This window comes from Diceros bicornis, chromosome 20 (assembly GCF_020826845.1).
Source record: "Diceros bicornis minor isolate mBicDic1 chromosome 20, mDicBic1.mat.cur, whole genome shotgun sequence".
Classification (NCBI taxonomy): domain Eukaryota; kingdom Metazoa; phylum Chordata; class Mammalia; order Perissodactyla; family Rhinocerotidae; genus Diceros; species Diceros bicornis.
In genome coordinates this window covers 56,663,176-56,669,175 of record NC_080759.1, presented here as the reverse complement: position 1 = coordinate 56,669,175, position 6,000 = coordinate 56,663,176, and positions in this window count along the sequence as shown.

Here is a 6,000-nt window from a genome sequence, read left to right as displayed (position 1 = left end):
GCAGAGTCAGGCACAGGGAGATTATAGATGGGAGCTCCAGTGGCTTTGCTTCTTTGCCAACCTTCCTCGTCCACAACAGACTCCCATGGACTCATTCATTCATCCATTCAGCAGATCGTTATTCCCATAAGCCAAGGTCCTGTGACTTTAGCCAGCTCTCTGGGCAAATCTTCCGCACACCAAAGTTTGAGAATGGTTGGCTTATGAAACCCTCCCTGGTTGCTGCTTGTCACGATCTTACTGTCACCCCATGCTCTGCCAAGCTTCTGCTGGCCACTTTGAGTCAGCTGTGAACACAGATGCGGGAGGGTCCTGGGGTGTCTATCCCCTGCTCTGCAACCCTTTCTAGGGTGCTGAGGCTCGAGAGCTAACAGTGTTTTCCTCGACCCCTCTTGTCTAGGGTCCACATGAAACTTAGATTCTGCCTCGTCACCCTTTGAGCTTAGACTCTGTTATGTTGAGGAGAGGTGGGATAGGGCCTCCATTTTGCTGCTGTGGCCCATGGCAGAGGTGGTGTGGAGCTAGCAGCCGACATGGAAGATTCCAGAGTCAATAATGGCTTCTCCACCCTGCAGCTTCCTCATCATCACAGGGCAGAGCTCTCCTGGTGACCCGGTTCCCTGTGGTTTTGGGAGTTGTTCCTGGAAGTTCATCCTGGAATCTAATTCTTTACTCTTTCCAGTGATTCTGTGAGTATTTAAAAATTTACAAAAATTCTCTTTTTGCTACACAAGTATAGTGGGTTCAATGGTACCTCTTCCCCCCCTCCAAAAAGTGGTGTCCATGTAGAACCTGTGAATATGACTATTTGGAAAAGAGGTCTTTGCAGATGTAATTGAGTTCAGGATTTGGAGATGAGGAGATCATCTTGGGATATCTGGGGGCCCCTAGAGCCAATGAGAGTGTTGTTATAAGAAGAGGAGAGACAGACACAGAGGAGAAAGCCATGTGAAGGCAAAAGCAGAGATGGAGTGATGCAGCCACAAGCCAAAGAACACAAGGAGCCCCCAGAAGCTGGAAGAGGCAAGGAAGGATCTTTCTCTAGAGATTTTGGAGGGTGTGTGGCCCTGTGGACACCTTGATTTTGGACTTCCAGCCTCCAGAACTGGGAGAGAATAAATATTTGTTGTTTTAAGCCACTTAGTTTGTGGTAATGTGTATTTCTCCCAAAGATAAATTTCGTAGCTTCCTTAAAACAGTAGGCAAAGATTCAGGCAACTTTAAAAAAATAGCACTTTCCCCACGTCACGTGCATTATCGTTCTTTAAGGATTCAAAGGGATAAGACTCCAGTGATGCTTGTTCTCTGCTCCCCACCCCAACCCACAGGCCCACAGACCCTCACTTCTCCCTCTTCCCCTTTCTTTGTCCCTGTTCTCAAAGTCACCTGAACTTCTTTTGTACAGCAAGCAAATGAATGCCCTTAGTCTTGCTAATGTTTTAAAAAAGAAATTTCCAGAAGATCCTCAAAGGACTGAAAGGTTTTGCTTAGACCTGTGGGAGTTTAGGCCATTAAGCCCTTCATCTTTTCTCACAAATTCCATCTCTAACAATAGTTATTTAATTTTGTGTGGATTCTCTCTTTTCTGAGTGGAGTCTGTGCACAGCCTGATCACACTACGTCAGCCTAAATACACTGAAGGGAGTGCCAGCTCTTTCCACTTATGTGATCTCTTTTATTAGTTTGTCAACATGCCATCTGGTAGAAATTGCTGCTGACGATAGCATAAGACGTCCCCAGGCGAGCAGCAATTGTTAGTAGGACGGCAGCAGTAGCGAGAGGGTACCAGGCTGTGGAGGGTGCCAGGCTATGAGAGGGTGCCAGGCTATGAGAGGGTGCCAGGCTATGCGAGGGAGGCGATGGGCTTTGCAGTCATGCCCCCCCCCACAGTCATGCCATTCAAGCCCGGTGTGCCTCATCTTGCTCTTAAGTGAAATTGGAATAACAATGGCTTCTATCCCATGAGGTTATGAGGGTTGTTAACTGAGTTAATATTTGTAACACCCATAGGAGAGGGTCAGGCCCAGAGTTAGTGCTACACAGTATTTGCTAAATAAATAAAAATCACTGCACAGTCCTATCAGTGCCCTTGAGACAGTTTTGACTTTCCTTTCCCATATTAACTTTTTGTTAGAAATCTATCAGTTAAGCAAATTAATAATAAAGTTACCCATGGAGCCAGAAAGATTTAAAATGCACAGGTGAGTGAGACCGGCCAGCATCATACTCTCGTGTGTCAGTCCCTACTTTGCACCACCCTAGATCTGTTTGTCCTCCCTGTGTCCTGGGCCCAGATCTTTCCTCATGGAGCACCCTGGCTGTGGTCACCCCCACAGCTCCCACCAAAGACTGTGGCCCTTCCGCCAGCCCTGCCCTTCCTCGGCCTCCTGGGGTGAGCATGGCTCCCTTCATCACTTCCTGACTCTGAGGAGGCCCCGCACCCTGGATGAGGGATCTGGTACCTGTATAGCTGTCCCAAGAGGACCAGTGGCACAGCCGTCCATGGGGCACCAATGTGCCATGGGGCACACCTGACCAGTGAGGAATAAGATAGAGAACCTCCTCTGCCTCTGGCTCCAGGGGACCGCCCTGAGGCCCGCTGCTCTGTCCAGCTTGTTCAGTGAGCTTCTGGGTGGCTGTCCCTCTGCGAAGCAGTCAGGCCACACAGTCCTGCACCATCTTGGATGACCTTCCCCTCTGTCCTGGCCTCTCTTCCCTTTTCTTCACTCTCACCACCCTGGGATTACAACTCTCCAAATCCATTAGCATTTCAGCCTGACCTTGGTTCTGTTTTCCAGGAAACCTGGTCTAAGATTCCTCTCTCACTGCAACATTCTCCTTTCCTTGTTTTGCCAGATTCGGTTTATGCTTCCAAACCCTGCAACACCCTGTGGACACGTCCTCCCTCTCCCCATTACAATCTAGCCTGGTCCCTAGTGTCAGTTTTAGTTTTAGGGGCTCTGGTGTCCATGCTGGCTGCCATTGCCCTAGTTCAAGCCTCCTCATCACCATCCCGGGCACTTGCCCTGACAGCCTGCCTTTCTAGCTCATTCACGGCTGCCGTAATATCTTCCACCTGTCAGATGTCATCCTATTCCTCAAAAATTTCTTAGTTCCTCTCCAAGACTGTCAGAACAAACTCAAATAATGTCGCCAAGATCCGTCCCACTCTGCCTTGACCTACCTCTTCAGAGCTGTCCCACATCTACCTCAACACATCACTCATTTATTCAGCCAACATTTCCTGAGCACCTTTGAAGTGCAGGCCCTTGGGTGACACCAAGAATTGTAAAGTCTGCAAAAAAGGGCAGTGTATCGGATTTGTGTGGCTGCCGTAAGAAATTACCGTGAACTTGCGGCTTAAATCTACATAAATTTATTCTCTCTCAATTCTGGAGGCCGGAAGCTCAAAATCAAGGTGTGGGCAGGGTTAGTTCCTTCTAGGAGCTCTGAGGTAGTGTCTGTTCCAGGCCTTTCTCCCAGCTTCGGCCGTCTGCTGGCAATCTTTGGCATTACTTGGCTTGTGGCTGCATTACTCTCATCTCTGTCTCTGTCTTCACATGGCCTTCTCCCTGCGACTCTGTGTGTTGATTCTCCCTCTCCTTCCTCTTAAAAGGACACAGGTCATTGGATTTTGGTCCCACCCCCGCAAATCCAGGTTGATCTCATTTTGAGATTATCCTTAATTTAATTACCTATGCAAAGACTCTATTTCCAAATAAGGGTGCCTTCACAGATACCAGGGTTCAGGACCTGGACATATCTTTTTGAGGGGCACAATTCAACCCTCTACAGGCAGAATACTATTTTATATTCTCATGCAGGTTCCTGGCAGTTAGAAGTTAGGAGTGTCAGCCGTGCTGCCCTAGTCAGACTTGCTCCCCACACTGGGAGAATATTTCCTTCTCTCATCACCCATCACTCAAGGCAGGAGTCAAATACTGCCACCTCCAGGAAGGCTTGCTTCCCGTGTCATTTCCTTCTTGGCCTTGGGTACGTTGAGAGTGGTCTAGATTACCTATCTGGGATTTCACTCCTATGACCAGCTTGAAGACTGTCTGTGTCTTCACAGCTTGAAGGTGTCTGTGCTGTGGCCTCTCTTAGTTAGCATGTGCTCAGTAAGTGCTGAGTGGAGCAGGGACTCTGTGCTTGAAGATGACTCTTTTTGGAGTGCTTTGGTGTAAATTATTTTTGCCTAAAAATGTAGTTTAGATGTTGATTAAAAACAATTTTTCATGAGTGATACTCATTAACTGTCTTAACCCTGAAGTTTTCTGAGAAAGATAAAGATGTATAATAGTTTGTTACTAAGTAACATATCATGTTTTTTTGTTAAAGCTAATATATTTCTTGCTGTTAAATAGTTATTTAGCCTCATCCATTAAAAAAATCTTGAATGTAATACATTTTAAATGTTTCTTCTTTATTCGGTTTAACAAGGTTGATGAGGAAAATGCCCAAAGGGAATATAAACGAAAGTATATTCTGGTTCATGCTTGTCCCTGCCCTGTTTCTATTTACTTAAAGTAACCATCTGTAGGTGTAATGACCTACAGATTATCATGATGTGCAAACATCAACAGCAATTTATCCCATAATTTCTTATATTGAGAAAGTTTCCTGTAGTCTTGTAAGCTACACCTGTCTCTACAAATTTTACTGAAGCGTTTATTGCTTATTTCATGGGTTACTAAATCCTCGGCACTGGTTAGGATGGCTGTGAGCGTTTATAAATAGTTCCTCCTGTGCCAAAGGTCTCTTTCTCTCTCCCATTTGTCCACAAGATATTGGTGCTGTGCTCAGTATGTGTTACCTCTCTGTTCCTGAGACAAGCAGAACGGAAACAAAAGCTCTGTGATTGCTCTTTGCAGAAGAGATTGAAGAGTAAATATCTCAAGCTTATTCTCTTTGTTTTAAAAAATAGATGCATATTTTCTTTCAATGGTTACTAAATTCACATAGCAGACCTCACCTGTTATTGGATTCTCTTATATCCCTCTGGAGATAATGCTACCCCTTGCAACTGAGCTAGTGACATAGCACACATACTATTTTGAACTTTGCTCTGCTTTCTAACAATATATCTTGGAGCTTTTTCTAGGTTCTATTTAAGTATAGATCTGCCACATTCTCTTTTACACCTGCCTAAGTCTCTTAGCAGGAATATACCAACATTTATTTAACAGTTACATACTGAAGAATGTTTTGGTTTTTGAATCTTTGGTTCATACAAATGAGTGCTGCCATGAATGTCTTTGTAGATAGACCATCTCACATATGTATGAGCATTTCTGTAGAATATATTCTAAGAAATGGATTTTCTAGGTCAAAATTGATGTGCACCTCAAATTTTGGGTCATTTTGCCATATTATTCTCCGAAGAATTTATACCAGTTTATATTCTCACCAGCAAAGTAGGACAGTGCCTGTGTCCCCACATGCTCACCAGCACAGTGTCTTACGAAACGGTTCGATTTTTGTCAATCTGATAGAGAAAAAATCGAACGTCACTGAAGTTTGAATTTGCAGCTCTGAGTGAGATTTGCTTACTCACTCATTTGTTTATCCATCCTGCTAATATTAGTTGAGCACCTACTGTGCGCAGGCACCATTCTAGGTGCCAGTGATGCAGCATTGAACAGAGTGAACCCCAAATCCTCTGTTCTCATGAGGTGGACGTTTTAGTCAGAGGAATTAGGCAAAGGAAAAGGGAACAAGTAAAATACAAGGCTCTAAGAGGCAATAAGTTCTATGAAGACAAAGAAAGAAGGGAAGGGAGCTAAAGAGTGCAGGTAGAGGGTTGCAGTTTTAAATGGGAGTGAGGGGAGGCCCCCTGAGTAGTTGACATTCATGCAAAGACCTGATGGAGGCGAGGGAGAGAGCCCTGCAGGTATCCAGGGAGGACTTCCAGGAAGAGGTGCAGCAGGCATACAGTCTTGGGGACGTGCCTAGCATTTGTGCTGCTTATCAGTCACTGTGTAACCATCCCTAAACCGAGTG